The sequence below is a fragment of the Scyliorhinus torazame genome, chromosome 5, assembly GCF_047496885.1.
Source record: "Scyliorhinus torazame isolate Kashiwa2021f chromosome 5, sScyTor2.1, whole genome shotgun sequence".
Taxonomy (NCBI): Eukaryota; Metazoa; Chordata; class Chondrichthyes; order Carcharhiniformes; family Scyliorhinidae; genus Scyliorhinus; species Scyliorhinus torazame.
This window is the reverse complement of record NC_092711.1, coordinates 122,238,294-122,254,868: the sequence shown is the minus strand read 5'-3', so window position 1 is coordinate 122,254,868 and position 16,575 is coordinate 122,238,294. Positions and strand designations below refer to the sequence as shown.

Genomic DNA, 16,575 nt, shown 5'->3' with positions numbered 1-16,575 from the left:
TTAGGGGAATGTGCTAACCACTACACTACAGAAACCGCTGGCGGTGCAGTAATCAATGGACTTGTGCAATGTTCAACCTCACTGTGTTGCTGCAGATTCTCATGGTTCGTCTGAGAGGCCATGTCACTTATTACAAGAAGACAGCCGTTTCTTTAAAACCGATGTCTCAACTTATAAAACAATCAGGAATCGAACTTTACAGACCTGAAGATAAGTTATGCTTGAAGTGGAAGTTAAATTGAGAAGGCAGGGCTTTCGAAAATAACCACAACCAGACGGATGCATACATTTTGCTATTCCTCGTTGATGAAGACCAGTTACGAGATTGCGGCAATAGTCAGCAACAGACTAAACTGGAAGTACGAGATGTTTCTGCTCGGTTTCGAACTTTTCGCGTGTTAGGCGAATGTGATAACCACTACACTACAGAAACAGCTGGCAATCAACGGACGTGTACAATGTGCAACCTCACTGTGTTGCTGCAGATTCGCATGGTGAGGCTGAGAGGCTAGGCCACTTATTACAAGACGACTGCTGTTTCTTTCAAAAACAGATGTTTCAACATATAAAACCACGAGATGTAGAAATTAGATCGAACTTAACATGATCTGCGTTAACTTCACAGGGACGTGACCCATCTAATCCACAGAGCCAAAGTGGAGAATTGAACTGACTGGAGAGCTGCATCTTAACGCTGACCTCCCGGACCTCGGCCTCCTGAAATGTTCCAAAGAAGCTCAACAAACACTCGAGGAACAGCAGCGCATCTTTCCACTGGGCTCAATACAGCTTTCACACTCATAGTGTGTGCAACAGTCTCACACTGTAAATGCTGCCCCCACTCTGTGTGTACTTCCATCGCAGATTTGGGTTTGAATCTTGTTTCCACTTGTTCTTTGTATCCGGGCGGTAGTTGTTGAGAGCTGGCACAGACACAGCGGCTGGAATGGCCTCATACTGTGGTGTAATTATTCTCTCATTCGATTCTCACCTCACTCTGTGGCCAGGGAACCCTAGGCCTTTTCTCATTTAATCTCTCCTGGCTTGCACCCTGTCAGAGCGCTTTCCTGTTGTTCTGTTTGCCCCCACCAGGATTTGACTTGGTTAAAACGTCCGACATTTCTAACCCGCCCCGGTTTTAATGAAAGGTGATGGTGAAAGACGTGCTTTGTTGTCCTGTCGACAAATGCCGCCTGACTCGCTGAGTTGTTCCAGTATCTTCCGCAGATGTCGGATCAACTTTCGATACGAGAATTGAAGACGTTCTGCTCACTTTGCTCTGCATCAAGAATCAGCTGTCCCACCCAGTGAGTTAAAGCGCACGCCAAAAGTTCGAATTCCGAGCCAGCCAGGATCAGAACCTAGAATCTCCTGATTCGTAGTCAGACGCGTTATCCATTGCGCCACTGGCCCAGCCGGGTGAATGCATTTTGCTATTCCTTGTTGAGCCTCTGTGGCGCATTCGGCGGGATTCATTCACATTGGGTTTCCTTTGAGAAGCTGAGCTCACACAGCAGGGAACCAATACGTTCCCGAGACAATCAAGACATTTTCTAAAAGCTTGTCTATGTGTGGATATTCACTTACTTCTATTGACTTATTCCAGTAGATTCAGGCAGCTCTCTGTATGTTTCATTTTATTCAGTTCAACAACATCAGACTGTGTAACCTCTCTTCCCCCTCCACCATCTGCTTCTTCCCCCTCCACCATCTGTATCCATCATCTTATTTTAATTCCTTGCATTGATATGTTTTACCCTCAGCATTGCCCCCCTCCCCCAGCCCATACCATCCTACTTGAGCAATCTGATCCCTGTCGCCAATTGTTCGCTGACACACTGCTTACTTTCTGCGATTAACACATTCTGATCTCTTGAGGCGCCACTATCAGCACCTTGATTAGCCTCATTTACATTCCCTTTTTCTTTCTGTCCGAGACATTTTCGTCATTTTCCACCTATTGCTGACCACTCTATCGAGGCCCAATAGGGCACGCCAACCCCGCCCCATCCACATTAGTCTGAATCTGACCCCATTTCCAGTTCTCCAGCTTTGACAAAGAGTCACCCAGGCCCGGAACGACCGCTGCCATCTCGCTCCACAGAGGCTGTCAGTCCTGCTGAGATTGTCCAGTATGTTCTGTTTTTGTTTCAGAATGAAGCATCCGCAGTAAGTTGCATTTGTCGTTCATTTAGACATGTTTGAGATGGTGAATAAGTATGTTTATCTGCATTTGTAAATGCATGAAATTCTGTTGTGGATGAACTAGCTCCGAATATCCAAAATAGGAAGGTCCTTTTCTTCTCATTGCCTGTCGAAAATTCAGTGCTTGTGACTTAATGTGGAATTTATTTTAGTGGCTCATGAGAGTCTAAACCTCATAATCCTCGAACATACGAGATGGGGGAACAAAAGTACTTTGTGCAAACATTCCTCACACAACATGAGAAGCACTTGATGTTTCTACCTGGTATGGCCCCGGGGACCTTTCGCATGTTAGGGGAATGTGCTAACCACTACACTACAGAAACCGCTGGCGGTGCAGTAATCATTGGACTTGTGCAATGTTCAACCTCACTGTGTTGCTGCAGCTTCTCATGGTTCGTCTGAGAGGCCATGTCACTTATTACAAGAAGACAGCCGTTTCTTTAAAACCGATGTCTCAACTTATAAAACAATCAGGAATCGAACTTTACAGACCTGAAGATAAGTTATGTTTTGCTTGAAGTGGAAGTTAAATTGAGAATGCAGGGCTTTCGTAAATAACCACAACCAGACGGGTGCATGCATTTTGCTATTCCTCGTTGATGAAGACCAGTTACGAGATTGCGGCAATAGTCAGCAACAGACTAAACTGGAAGTTCGAGATGTTTCTGCCCGGTTTCGAACCGGGGACCTTTCGCGTGTAAGGCGAATGTGATAACCACTACACTACAGAAACAGCTGGCAATCAACGGACGTGTACAATGTGCAACCTCACTGTGTTGCTGCAGATTCGCATGGTGAGGCTGAGAGGCCAGGCCACTTATTACAAGACGACTGCTGTTTCTTTCAAAAACAGATGTTTCAACATATAAAACCACAAGATGTAGAAATTAGATCGAACTTAGCATGATCCGCGTTAACTTCACAGGGACGTGACGCATCTAATCCACAGAGCCAAAGTGGAGAATTGAACTGACTGGAGAGCTGCATCTTAACGCTGACCTCCCGGACCTCGGCCTCCTCAAATGTTCCAAAGAAGCTCAACAAACACTCGAGGAACAGCAGCGCATCTTTCCACTGGGCTCAATACAGCTTTCACACTCATAGTGTGTGCAACAGTCTGACACTGTAAATGCTGCCCCCAGTCTGTGTTTACTTCCATCGCAGATTTGGGTTTGAATCTTGTTTCCACTTCTTCTTTGTATCCGGGCGGTAGTTGTTGAGAGCTGGCACAGACACAGCGGCTAGAATGGCCTCATACTGTGGTGTAATTATTCTCTCATTCGATGCTCACCTCACTCTGTGGACAGGGAACCCTAGGCCTTTTCTCATTTAATCTCTCCTGACTTGCACCCTGTCAGAGCGCTTTCCTGTTGTTCTGTTTGCTCCCACCAGGATTTGACTTGGTTAAAACGTCCGACATTTCTAACCCGCCCCGGTTTTAATGAAAGGTGATGGTGAAAGACGTGCTTTGTTGTCCTGTCGACAAATGCCGCCTGACTCGCTGAGTTGTTCCAGTATCTTCCGCAGATGTCGGATCAACTTTCGATACGAGAATTGAAGACGTTCTGCTCACTTTGCTCTGCATCAAGAATCAGCTGTCCCACCCAGTGAGTTAAAGCGCACGCCAAAAGTTCGAATTTCGAGCCAGCCAGGAGTCGAATCTGGAATCTCCTGATTCGTAGTCAGACGCGTTATCCATTGCGCCACTGGCCCAGCCGGGTGAATGTCTTTTGCTATTCCTTGTTGAGCCTCTGTGGCGCATTCGGCGGGATTCATTCACATTGGGTTTCCTTTGAGAAGCTGAGCTCACACAGCAGGGAACGAATACGTTCCCGAGACAATCAAGACATTTTCTAAAAGCTTGTCTATGTGTGGATATTCACTTACTTCTATTGACTTATTCCAGTAGATTCAGGCAGCTCTCTGTATGTTTCATTTTATTCAGTTCAACAACATCAGACTGTGTAACCTCTCTTCCCCCTCCACCATCTGCTTCTTCCCCCTCCACCATCTGTATCCATCATCTTATTTTAATTCCTTGCATTGATATGTTTTACCCTCAGCATTGCCCCCCTCCCCCAGCCCATACCATCCTACTTGAGCAATCTGATCCCTGTCGCCAATTGTTCGCTGACACACTGCTTACTTTCTGCGATTAACACATTCTGATCTCTTGAGGCGCCACTATCAGCACCTTGATTAGCCTCATTTACATTCCCTTTTTCTTTCTGTCCGAGACATTTTCGTCATTTTCCACCTATTGCTGACCACTCTATCGAGGCCCAATAGGGCACGCCAACCCCGCCCCATCCACATTAGTCTGAATCTGACCCCATTTCCAGTTCTCCAGCTTTGACAAAGAGTCACCCAGGCCCGGAACGACCGCTGCCATCTCGCTCCACAGAGGCTGTCAGTCCTGCTGAGATTGTCCAGTATGTTCTGTTTTTGTTTCAGAATGAAGCATCCGCAGTAAGTTGCATTTGTCGTTCATTTAGACATGTTTGAGATGGTGAATAAGTATGTTTATCTGCATTTGTAAATGCATGAAATTCTGTTGTGGATGAACTAGCTCCGAATATCCAAAATAGGAAGGTCCTTTTCTTCTCATTGCCTGTCGAAAATTCAGTGCTTGTGACTTAATGTGGAATTTATTTTAGTGGCTCATGAGAGTCTAAACCTCATAATCCTCGAACATACGAGATGGGGGAACAAAAGTACTTTGTGCAAACATTCCTCACACAACATGAGAAGCACTTGATGTTTCTACCTGGTATGGCCCCGGGGACCTTTCGCATGTTAGGGGAATGTGCTAACCACTACACTACAGAAACCGCTGGCGGTGCAGTAATCATTGGACTTGTGCAATGTTCAACCTCACTGTGTTGCTGCAGCTTCTCATGGTTCGTCTGAGAGGCCATGTCACTTATTACAAGAAGACAGCCGTTTCTTTAAAACCGATGTCTCAACTTATAAAACAATCAGGAATCGAACTTTACAGACCTGAAGATAAGTTATGTTTTGCTTGAAGTGGAAGTTAAATTGAGAATGCAGGGCTTTCGTAAATAACCACAACCAGACGGGTGCATGCATTTTGCTATTCCTCGTTGATGAAGACCAGTTACGAGATTGCGGCAATAGTCAGCAACAGACTAAACTGGAAGTTCGAGATGTTTCTGCCCGGTTTCGAACTTTTCGCGTGTTAGGCGAATGTGATAACCACTACACTACAGAAACAGCTGGCAATCAACGGACGTGTACAATGTGCAACCTCACTGTGTTGCTGCAGATTCGCATGGTGAGGCTGAGAGGCTAGGCCACTTATTACAAGACGACTGCTGTTTCTTTCAAAAACAGATGTTTCAACATATAAAACCACGAGATGTAGAAATTAGATCGAACTTAACATGATCTGCGTTAACTTCACAGGGACGTGACCCAACTAATCCACAGAGCCAAAGTGGAGAATTGAACTGACTGGAGAGCTGCATCTTAACGCTGACCTCCCGGACCTCGGCCTCCTGAAATGTTCCAAAGAAGCTCAACAAACACTCGAGGAACAGCAGCGCATCTTTCCACTGGGCTCAATACAGCTTTCACACTCATAGTGTGTGCTACCGTCTCACACTGTAAATGCTGCCCCATTCTGTGTGTACTACCATCGCAGATTTGGGTTTGAATCTTGTTTCCACTTCGTCTTTGTATCCGGGCGGTAGTTGCTGAGAGCTGGCACAGACACAGCGGCTGGAATGGCCTCATACTGTGGTGTAATTATTCTCTCATTCGATGCTCACCTCACTCTGTGGCCAGGGAACCCTAGGCCTTTTCTCATTTAATCTCTCCTGACTTGCACCCTGTCAGAGCGCTTTCCTGTTATTCTGCTTGCTCCCACCGGGATTTGACTTGGTTAAAACGTCCGACATTTCTAACCCGTCCCGGTTTTAATGAAAAGTGATGGTGAAAGACGAGCTGTGTTGTCCTGTCGACAAATGGCACCTGACTCGCTGAGTTGTTCCAGTATCTTCCGCAGATGTCGGATCAACTTTCGATACGAGAATTGAAGACGTTCTGCTCACTTTGCTCTGCATCAAGAATCAGCTGTCCCACCCAGTGAGTTAAAGCGCACGCCAAAAGTTCGAATTCCGAGCCAGCCAGGAGTCGAACTTAGAATCTCCTGATTCGTAGTCAGACGCGTTATCCATTGCGCCACTGGCCCAGCCGGGTGCATGCATTTTGCTATTCCTTGTTGAGCCTCTGTGGCGCATTCGGCGGGATTCATTCACATTGGGTTTCCTTTGAGAAGCTGAGCTCACACAGCAGGGAACCAATACGTTCCCGAGACAATCAAGACATTTTCTAAAAGCTTGTCTATGTGTGGATATTCACTTACTTCTATTGACTTATTCCAGTAGATTCAGGCAGCTCTCTGTATGTTTCATTTTATTCAGTTCAACAACATCAGACTGTGTAACCTCTCTTCCTCCTCCACCATCTGCTTCTTCCCCCTCCACCATCTGTATCCATCATCTTATTTTAATTCCTTGCATTGATATGTTTTACCCTCAGCATTGCCCCCCTCCCCCAGCCCATACCATCCTACTTGAGCAATCTGATCCCTGTCGCCAATTGTTCGCTGACACACTGCTTACTTTCTGCGATTAACACATTCTGATCTCTTGAGGCGCCACTATCAGCACCTTGATTAGCCTCATTTACATTCCCTTTTTCTTTCTGTCCGAGACATTTTCGTCATTTTCCACCTATTGCTGACCACTCTATCGAGGCCCAATAGGGCACGCCAACCCCGCCCCATCCACATTAGTCTGAATCTGACCCCATTTCCAGTTCTCCAGCTTTGACAAAGAGTCACCCAGGCCCGGAACGACCGCTGCCATCTCGCTCCACAGAGGCTGTCAGTCCTGCTGAGATTGTCCAGTATGTTCTGTTTTTGTTTCAGAATGAAGCATCCGCAGTAAGTTGCATTTGTCGTTCATTTAGACATGTTTGAGATGGTGAATAAGTATGTTTATCTGCATTTGTAAATGCATGAAATTCTGTTGTGGATGAACTAGCTCCGAATATCCAAAATAGGAAGGTCCTTTTCTTCTCATTGCCTGTCGAAAATTCAGTGCTTGTGACTTAATGTGGAATTTATTTTAGTAGCTCATGAGAGTCTAAACCTCATAATCCTCGAACATACGAGATGGGGGAACAAAAGTACTTTGTGCAAACATTCCTCACACAACATGAGAAGCACTTGATGTTTCTACCTGGTATGGCCCCGGGGACCTTTCGCATGTTAGGGGAATGTGCTAACCACTACACTACAGAAACCGCTGGCGGTGCAGTAATCATTGGACTTGTGCAATGTTCAACCTCACTGTGTTGCTGCAGCTTCTCATGGTTCGTCTGAGAGGCCATGTCACTTATTACAAGAAGACAGCCGTTTCTTTAAAACCGATGTCTCAACTTATAAAACAATCAGGAATCGAACTTTACAGACCTGAAGATAAGTTATGTTTTGCTTGAAGTGGAAGTTAAATTGAGAATGCAGGGCTTTCGTAAATAACCACAACCAGACGGGTGCATGCATTTTGCTATTTCTCGTTGATGAAGACCAGTTACGAGATTGCGGCAATAGTCAGCAACAGACTAAACTGGAAGTTCGAGATGTTTCTGCCCGGTTGCGAACCGGGGACCTTTCGCGTGTAAGGCGAATGTGATAACCACTACACTACAGAAACAGCTGGCAATCAACGGACGTGTACAATGTGCAACCTCACTGTGTTGCTGCAGATTCGCATGGTGAGGCTGAGAGGCTAGGCCACTTATTACAAGACGACTGCTGTTTCTTTCAAAAACAGATGTTTCAACATATAAAACCACGAGATGTAGAAATTAGATCGAACTTAACATGATCTGCGTTAACTTCACAGGGACGTGACCCAACTAATCCACAGAGCCAAAGTGGAGAATTGAACTGACTGGAGAGCTGCATCTTAACGCTGACCTCCCGGACCTCGGCCTCCTGAAATGTTCCAAAGAAGCTCAACAAACACTCGAGGAACAGCAGCGCATCTTTCCACTGGGCTCAATACAGCTTTCACACTCATAGTGTGTGCAACCGTCTCACACTGTAAATGCTGCCCCCATTCTGTGTGTACTACCATCGCAGATTTGGGTTTGAATCTTGTTTCCACTTCGTCTTTGTATCCGGGCGGTAGTTGCTGAGAGCTGGCACAGACACAGCGGCTGGAATGGCCTCATACTGTGGTGTAATTATTCTCTCATTCGATGCTCACCTCACTCTGTGGCCAGGGAACCCTAGGCCTTTTCTCATTTAATCTCTCCTGACTTGCACCCTGTCAGAGCGCTTTCCTGTTATTCTGTTTGCTCCCACCGGGATTTGACTTGGTTAAAACGTCCGACATTTCTAACCCGCCCCGGTTTTAATGAAAGGTGATGGTGAAAGACGTGCTTTGTTGTCCTGTCGACAAATGCCGCCTGACTCGCTGAGTTGTTCCAGTATCTTCCGCAGATGTCGGATCAACTTTCGATACGAGAATTGAAGACGTTCTGCTCACTTTGCTCTGCATCAAGAATCAGCTGTCCCACCCAGTGAGTTAAAGCGCACGCCAAAAGTTCGAATTCCGAGCCAGCCAGGAGTCGAACCTAGAATCTCCTGATTCGTAGTCAGACGCGTTATCCATTGCGCCACTGGCCCAGCCGGGTGCATGCATTTTGCTATTCCTTGTTGAGCCTCTGTGGCGCATTCGGCGGGATTCATTCACATTGGGTTTCCTTTGAGAAGCTGAGCTCACACAGCAGGGAACCAATACGTTCCCGAGACAATCAAGACATTTTCTAAAAGCTTGTCTATGTGTGGATATTCACTTACTTCTATTGACTTATTCCAGTAGATTCAGGCAGCTCTCTGTATGTTTCATTTTATTCAGTTCAACAACATCAGACTGTGTAACCTCTCTTCCCCCTCCACCATCTGCTTCTTCCCCCTCCACCATCTGTATCCATCATCTTATTTTAATTCCTTGCATTGATATGTTTTACCCTCAGCATTGCCCCCCTCCCCCAGCCCATACCATCCTACTTGAGCAATCTGATCCCTGTCGCCAATTGTTCGCTGACACACTGCTTACTTTCTGCGATTAACACATTCTGATCTCTTGAGGCGCCACTATCAGCACCTTGATTAGCCTCATTTACATTCCCTTTTTCTTTCTGTCCGAGACATTTTCGTCATTTTCCACCTATTGCTGACCACTCTATCGAGGCCCAATAGGGCACGCCAACCCCGCCCCATCCACATTAGTCTGAATCTGACCCCATTTCCAGTTCTCCAGCTTTGACAAAGAGTCACCCAGGCCCGGAACGACCGCTGCCATCTCGCTCCACAGAGGCTGTCAGTCCTGCTGAGATTGTCCAGTATGTTCTGTTTTTGTTTCAGAATGAAGCATCCGCAGTAAGTTGCATTTGTCGTTCATTTAGACATGTTTGAGATGGTGAATAAGTATGTTTATCTGCATTTGTAAATGCATGAAATTCTGTTGTGGATGAACTAGCTCCGAATATCCAAAATAGGAAGGTCCTTTTCTTCTCATTGCCTGTCGAAAATTCAGTGCTTGTTACTTAATGTGGAATTTATTTCAGTGGCTCATGAGAGACTAAACCTCATAATCCTCGAACATACGAGATGGGGGAACAAAAGTACTTTGTGCAAACATTCCTCACACAACATGAGAAGCACTTGATGTTTCTACCTGGTATGGCCCCGGGGACCTTTCGCATGTTAGGGGAATGTGCTAACCACTACACTACAGAAACCGCTGGCGGTGCAGTAATCATTGGACTTGTGCAATGTTCAACCTCACTGTGTTGCTGCAGCTTCTCATGGTTCGTCTGAGAGGCCATGTCACTTATTACAAGAAGACAGCCGTTTCTTTAAAACCGATGTCTCAACTTATAAAACAATCAGGAATCGAACTTTACAGACCTGAAGATAAGTTATGTTTTGCTTGAAGTGGAAGTTAAATTGAGAATGCAGGGCTTTCGTAAATAACCACAACCAGACGGGTGCAGCATTTTGCTATTCCTCGTTGATGAAGACCAGTTACGAGATTGCGGCAATAGTCAGCAACAGACTAAACTGGAAGTTCGAGATGTTTCTGCCCGGTTTCGAACCGGGGACCTTTCGCGTGTAAGGCGAATGTGATAACCACTACACTACAGAAACAGCTGGCAATCAAAGGACGTGTACAATGTGCAACCTCACTGTGTTGCTGCAGATTCGCATGGTGAGGCTGAGAGGCTAGGCCACTTATTACAAGACGACTGCTGTTTCTTACAGCTTTCACACTCATAGTGTGTGCAACAGTCTCACACTGTAAATGCTGCCCCCATTCTGTGTGTCCTTCCATCGCAGATTTGGGTTTGAATCTTGTTTCCACTTCTTCTTTGTATCCGGGCGGTAGTTGTTGAGAGCTGGCACAGACACAGCGGCTGGAATGGCCTCATACTGTGGTGTAATTATTCTCTCATTCGATGCTCACCTCACTCTGTGGCCAGGGAACCCTAGGCCTTTTCTCATTTAATCTCTCCTGACTTGCACCCTGTCAGAGCGCTTTCCTGTTGTTCTGTTTGCTCCCACCAGGATTTGACTTGGTTAAAACGTCCGACATTTCTAACCCGTCCCGGTTTTAATGAAAGGTGATGGTGAAAGACAAGCTTTGTTGTCCTGTCGACAAATTCCGCCTGACTCGCTGAGTTGTTCCAGTATTTTCCGCAGATGTTAGATCGACTTTCGATGGCAATAACAGCGTGCTTCTGTTACTTTCCCGGGGCTCGTTGGTCTAGGGGTATGACATTCACTTACCTCTATTGACTAATTCCAGTTGATTCAGGCAGCCCTCTGTATATTTCATTTTATTCAGTTCAACAACATCAGACTGTGTAATCTCTCTTCTCCCTCCACCATCTGTTTATTTCCATCAAGTTATTTTCATTCCTTCCATTGGTATGTTTTACCCTCAGCATTGCGCCCCTCCCCCCAGCCCATACCATCCTACTTGAGCAACCCTGTCGCCAATTGTTCGCTGACACACTGTTTTCTTTGTTCTGCTATTAACACATTCTGATCTCTTGAGGCGCCACTATCAGCAACTTTCTTAGCCTTGATTAGCCTCATTTACATTCCCTTTTTCTTTCTGTCCGAGACATTTTCGTCATTTTCCACCTATTGCTGACCACTCTATCGAGGCCCAATAGGGCACGCCAACCCCGCCCCATCCACATTTGTCTGAATCTGACCCCATTTCCAGTTCTCCAGCTTTGACAAAGAGTCACCCAGGCCCGGAACGACCGCTGCCATCTCGCTCCACAGAGGCCGTCAGTCCTGCTGAGATTGTCCAGTATGTTCTGTTTTTGTTTCAGAATGAAGCATCCGCAGTAAGTTGCATTTGTCGTTCATTTAGACATGTTTGAGATGGTGAATAAGTAGGTGTATCTGCATTAGTAAATGCATGAAATTCTGTTGTGGATGAACTAGCTCCGCATATCCAAAATAAGAAGGTCCTTTTCTTCTCATTGCCTGTCGAAAATTCAGTGCTTGTGACTTAATGTGGAATTTATTTTAGTGGCTCATGAGAGTCTAAATCTCATAATCCTCGAACATACGAGATGGGGGAACAAAAGTACTTTGTGCAAACATTCCTCACACAACATGAGAAGCACTTGATGTTTCTACCTGGTATGGCCCCGGGGACCTTTCGCATGTTAGGGGAATGTGCTAACCACTACACTACAGAAACCGCTGGCGGTGCAGTAATCATTGGACTTGTGCAATGTTCAACCTCACTGTGTTGCTGCAGCTTCTCATGGTTCGTCTGAGAGGCCATGTCACTTATTACAAGAAGACAGCCGTTTCTTTAAAACCGATGTCTCAACTTATAAAACAATCAGGAATCGAACTTTACAGACCTGAAGATAAGTTATGTTTTGCTTGAAGTGGAAGTTAAATTGAGAATGCAGGGCTTTCGTAAATAACCACAACCAGACGGGTGCATGCATTTTGCTATTCCTCGTTGATGAAGACCAGTTACGAGATTGCGGCAATAGTCAGCAACAGACTAAACTGGATGTTCGAGATGTTTCTGCCCGGTTTCGAACCGGGGACTTTTCGCGTGTTAGGCGAATGTGATAACCACTACACTACAGAAACAGCTGGCAATCAACGGACGTGTACAATGTGCAACCTCACTGTGTTGCTGCAGATTCGCATGGTGAGGCTGAGAGGCTAGGCCACTTATTACAAGACGACTGCTGTTTCTTTCAAAAACAGATGTTTCAACATATAAAACCACGAGATGTAGAAATTAGATCGAACTTAACATGATCTGCGTTAACTTCACAGGGACGTGACCCAACTAATCCACAGAGCCAAAGTGGAGAATTGAACTGACTGGAGAGCTGCATCTTAACGCTGACCTCCCGGACCTCGGCCTCCTGAAATGTTCCAAAGAAGCTCAACAAACACTCGAGGAACAGCAGCGCATCTTTCCACTGGGCTCAATACAGCTTTCACACTCATAGTGTGTGCAACCGTCTCACACTGTAAATGCTGCCCCCATTCTGTGTGTACTACCATCGCAGATTTGGGTTTGAATCTTGTTTCCACTTCGTCTTTGTATCCGGGCGGTAGTTGCTGAGAGCTGGCACAGACACAGCGGCTGGAATGGCCTCATACTGTGGTGTAATTATTCTCTCATTCGATGCTCACCTCACTCTGTGGCCAGGGAACCCTCGGCCTTTTCTCATTTAATCTCTCCTGACTTGCACCCTGTCAGAGCGCTTTCCTGTTATTCTGTTTGCTCCCACCGGGATTTGACTTGGTTAAAACGTCCGACATTTCTAACCCGTCCCGGTTTTAATGAAAAGTGATGGTGAAAGACGAGCTGTGTTGTCCTGTCGACAAATGCCGCCTGACTCGCTGAGTTGTTCCAGTATCTTCCGCAGATGTCGGATCAACTTTCGATACGAGAATTGAAGACGTTCTGCTCACTTTGCTCTGCATCAAGAATCAGCTGTCCCACCCAGTGAGTTAAAGCGCACGCCAAAAGTTCGAATTTCGAGCCAGCCAGGAGTCGAACCTGGAATCTCCTGATTCGTAGTCAGACGCGTTATCCATTGCGCCACTGGCACAGCCGGGTGAATGCATTTTGCTATTCCTTGTTGAGCCTCTGTGGCGCATTCGGCGGGATTCATTCACATTGGGTTTCCTTTGAGAAGCTGAGCTCACACAGCAGGGAACCAATACGTTCCCGAGACAATCAAGACATTTTCTAAAAGCTTGTCTATGTGTGGATATTCACTTACTTCTATTGACTTATTCCAGTAGATTCAGGCAGCTCTCTGTATGTTTCATTTTATTCAGTTCAACAACATCAGACTGTGTAACCTCTCTTCCCCCTCCACCATCTGCTTCTTCCCCCTCCACCATCTGTATCCATCATCTTATTTTAATTCCTTGCATTGATATGTTTTACCCTCAGCATTGCCCCCCTCCCCCAGCCCATACCATCCTACTTGAGCAATCTGATCCCTGTCGCCAATTGTTCGCTGACACACTGCTTACTTTCTGCGATTAACACATTCTGATCTCTTGAGGCGCCACTATCAGCACCTTTGTTAGCCTCATTTACATTCCCTTTTTCTTTCTGTCCGAGACATTTTCGTCATTTTCCACCTATTGCTGACCACTCTATCGAGGCCCAATAGGGCACGCCAACCCCGCCCCATCCACATTAGTCTGAATCTGACCCCATTTCCAGTTCTCCAGCTTTGACAAAGAGTCACCCAGGCCCGGAACGACCGCTGCCATCTCGCTCCACAGAGGCTGTCAGTCCTGCTGAGATTGTCCAGTATGTTCTGTTTTTGTTTCAGAATGAAGCATCCGCAGTAAGTTGCATTTGTCGTTCATTTAGACATGTTTGAGATGGTGAATAAGTATGTTTATCTGCATTTGTAAATGCATGAAATTCTGTTGTGGATGAACTAGCTCCGAATATCCAAAATAGGAAGGTCCTTTTCTTCTCATTGCCTGTCGAAAATTCAGTGCTTGTTACTTAATGTGGAATTTATTTCAGTGGCTCATGAGAGACTAAACCTCATAATCCTCGAACATACGAGATGGGGGAACAAAAGTACTTTGTGCAAACATTCCTCACACAACATGAGAAGCACTTGATGTTTCTACCCGGTATGGCCCCGGGGACCTTTCGCATGTTAGGGGAATGTGCTAACCACTACACTACAGAAACCGCTGGCGGTGCAGTAATCAATGGACTTGTGCAATGTTCAACCTCACTGTGTTGCTGCAGCTTCTCATGGTTCGTCTGAGAGGCCATGTCACTTATTACAAGAAGACAGCCGTTTCTTTAAAACCGATGTCTCAACTTATAAAACAATCAGGAATCGAACTTTACAGACCTGAAGATAAGTTATGTTTTGCTTGAAGTGGAAGTTAAATTGAGAATGCAGGGCTTTCGAAAATAACCACAACCAGACGGGTGCATGCATTTTGCTATTTCTCGTTGATGAAGACCAGTTACGAGATTGCGGCAATAGTCAGCAACAGACTAAACTGGAAATACGAGATGTTTCTGCCCGGTTTCGAACCGGGGACCTTTCGCGTGTTAGGCGAATGTGATAACCACTACACTACAGAAACAGCTGGCAATCAACGGACGTGTACAATGTGCAACCTCACTGTGTTGCTGCAGATTCGCATGGTGAGGCTGAGAGGCTAGGCCACTTATTACAAGTCGACTGCTGTTTCTTTCAAAAACAGATGTTTCAACATATAAAACCACGAGATGTAGAAATTAGATCGAACTTAACATGATCTGCGTTAACTTCACAGGGACGTGACCCATCTAATCTACAGAGCCAAAGTGGAGAATTGAACTGACTGGAGAGCTGCATCTTAACGCTGACCTTCCGGACCTCGGCCTCCTGAAATGTTCCAAAGAAGCTCAACAAACACTCGAGGAACAGCAGCGCATCTTTCCACTGGGCTCAATACAGCTTTCACACTCATAGTGTGTGCAACCGTCTCACACTGTAAATGCTGCCCCCATTCTGTGTGTACTTCCATCGCAGATTTGCGTTTGAATCTTGTTTCCACTTCGTCTTTGTATCCGGGCGGTAGTTGCTGAGAGCTGGCACAGACACAGCGGCTGGAATGGCCTCATACTGTGGTGTAATTATTCTCTCATTCGATGCTCACCTCACTCTGTGGCCAGGGAACCCTAGGCCTTTTCTCATTTAATCTCTCCTGACTTGCACCCTGTCAGAGCGCTTTCCTGTTATTCTGTTTGCTCCCACCGGGATTTGACTTGGTTAAAACGTCCGACATTTCTAACCCGTCCCGGTTTTAATGAAAAGTGATGGTGAAAGACGAGCTGTGTTGTCCTGTCGACAAATGCCGCCTGACTCGCTGAGTTGTTCCAGTATCTTCCGCAGATGTCGGATCAACTTTCGATACGAGAATTGAAGACGTTCTGCTCACTTTGCTCTGCATCAAGAATCAGCTGTCCCACCCAGTGAGTTAAAGCGCACGCCAAAAGTTCGAATTTCGAGCCAGCCAGGAGTCGAACCTGGAATCTCCTGATTCGTAGTCAGACGCGTTATCCATTGCGCCACTGGCACAGCCGGGTGAATGCATTTTGCTATTCCTTGTTGAGCCTCTGTGGCGCATTCGGCGGGATTCATTCACATTGGGTTTCCTTTGAGAAGCTGAGCTCACACAGCAGGGAACCAATACGTTCCCGAGACAATCAAGACATTTTCTAAAAGCTTGTCTATGTGTGGATATTCACTTACTTCTATTGACTTATTCCAGTAGATTCAGGCAGCTCTCTGTATGTTTCATTTTATTCAGTTCAACAACATCAGACTGTGTAACCTCTCTTCCCCCTCCACCATCTGCTTCTTCCCCCTCCACCATCTGTATCCATCATCTTATTTTAATTCCTTGCATTGATATGTTTTACCCTCAGCATTGCCCCCCTCCCCCAGCCCATACCATCCTACTTGAGCAATCTGATCCCTGTCGCCAATTGTTCGCTGACACACTGCTTACTTTCTGCGATTAACACATTCTGATCTCTTGAGGCGCCACTATCAGCACCTTTGTTAGCCTCATTTACATTCCCTTTTTCTTTCTGTCCGAGACATTTTCGTCATTTTCCACCTATTGCTGACCACTCTATCGAGGCCCAATAGGGCACGCCAACCCCGCCCCATCCACATTAGTCTGAATCTGACCCCATTTCCAGTTCTCCAGCTTTGACAAAG

The 16,575-nt window shown here is 46.0% G+C and overlaps 10 non-coding genes across 10 annotated transcripts; all 10 read right to left on the bottom strand.

The window, feature by feature from the left end:
• Positions 1 to 2,868: 2,868 nt before the first annotated feature.
• trnav-uac (transfer RNA valine (anticodon UAC)) lies at positions 2,869 to 2,941 on the bottom strand. The gene has a single exon. It is a non-coding gene; the product is annotated as a tRNA-Val (tRNA).
• A 907-nt stretch (positions 2,942 to 3,848) lies between these two features.
• Positions 3,849 to 3,921, bottom strand: trnar-acg (transfer RNA arginine (anticodon ACG)). Its single transcript has one exon. It is a non-coding gene; the product is annotated as a tRNA-Arg (tRNA).
• A 2,427-nt stretch (positions 3,922 to 6,348) lies between these two features.
• On the bottom strand, positions 6,349 to 6,421 carry trnar-acg (transfer RNA arginine (anticodon ACG)). Its single transcript has one exon. It is a non-coding gene; the product is annotated as a tRNA-Arg (tRNA).
• Positions 6,422 to 7,876: 1,455 nt separating this feature from the next.
• On the bottom strand, positions 7,877 to 7,949 carry trnav-uac (transfer RNA valine (anticodon UAC)). The gene has a single exon. It is a non-coding gene; the product is annotated as a tRNA-Val (tRNA).
• Positions 7,950 to 8,856: 907 nt separating this feature from the next.
• trnar-acg (transfer RNA arginine (anticodon ACG)) lies at positions 8,857 to 8,929 on the bottom strand. Its single transcript has one exon. It is a non-coding gene; the product is annotated as a tRNA-Arg (tRNA).
• A 1,454-nt stretch (positions 8,930 to 10,383) lies between these two features.
• Positions 10,384 to 10,456, bottom strand: trnav-uac (transfer RNA valine (anticodon UAC)). Its single transcript has one exon. It is a non-coding gene; the product is annotated as a tRNA-Val (tRNA).
• A 1,910-nt stretch (positions 10,457 to 12,366) lies between these two features.
• trnav-aac (transfer RNA valine (anticodon AAC)) lies at positions 12,367 to 12,439 on the bottom strand. The gene has a single exon. It is a non-coding gene; the product is annotated as a tRNA-Val (tRNA).
• A 907-nt stretch (positions 12,440 to 13,346) lies between these two features.
• On the bottom strand, positions 13,347 to 13,419 carry trnar-acg (transfer RNA arginine (anticodon ACG)). Its single transcript has one exon. It is a non-coding gene; the product is annotated as a tRNA-Arg (tRNA).
• A 1,455-nt stretch (positions 13,420 to 14,874) lies between these two features.
• Positions 14,875 to 14,947, bottom strand: trnav-aac (transfer RNA valine (anticodon AAC)). Its single transcript has one exon. It is a non-coding gene; the product is annotated as a tRNA-Val (tRNA).
• A 907-nt stretch (positions 14,948 to 15,854) lies between these two features.
• trnar-acg (transfer RNA arginine (anticodon ACG)) lies at positions 15,855 to 15,927 on the bottom strand. The gene has a single exon. It is a non-coding gene; the product is annotated as a tRNA-Arg (tRNA).
• Between the last annotated feature and the right edge of the window lie 648 nt (positions 15,928 to 16,575).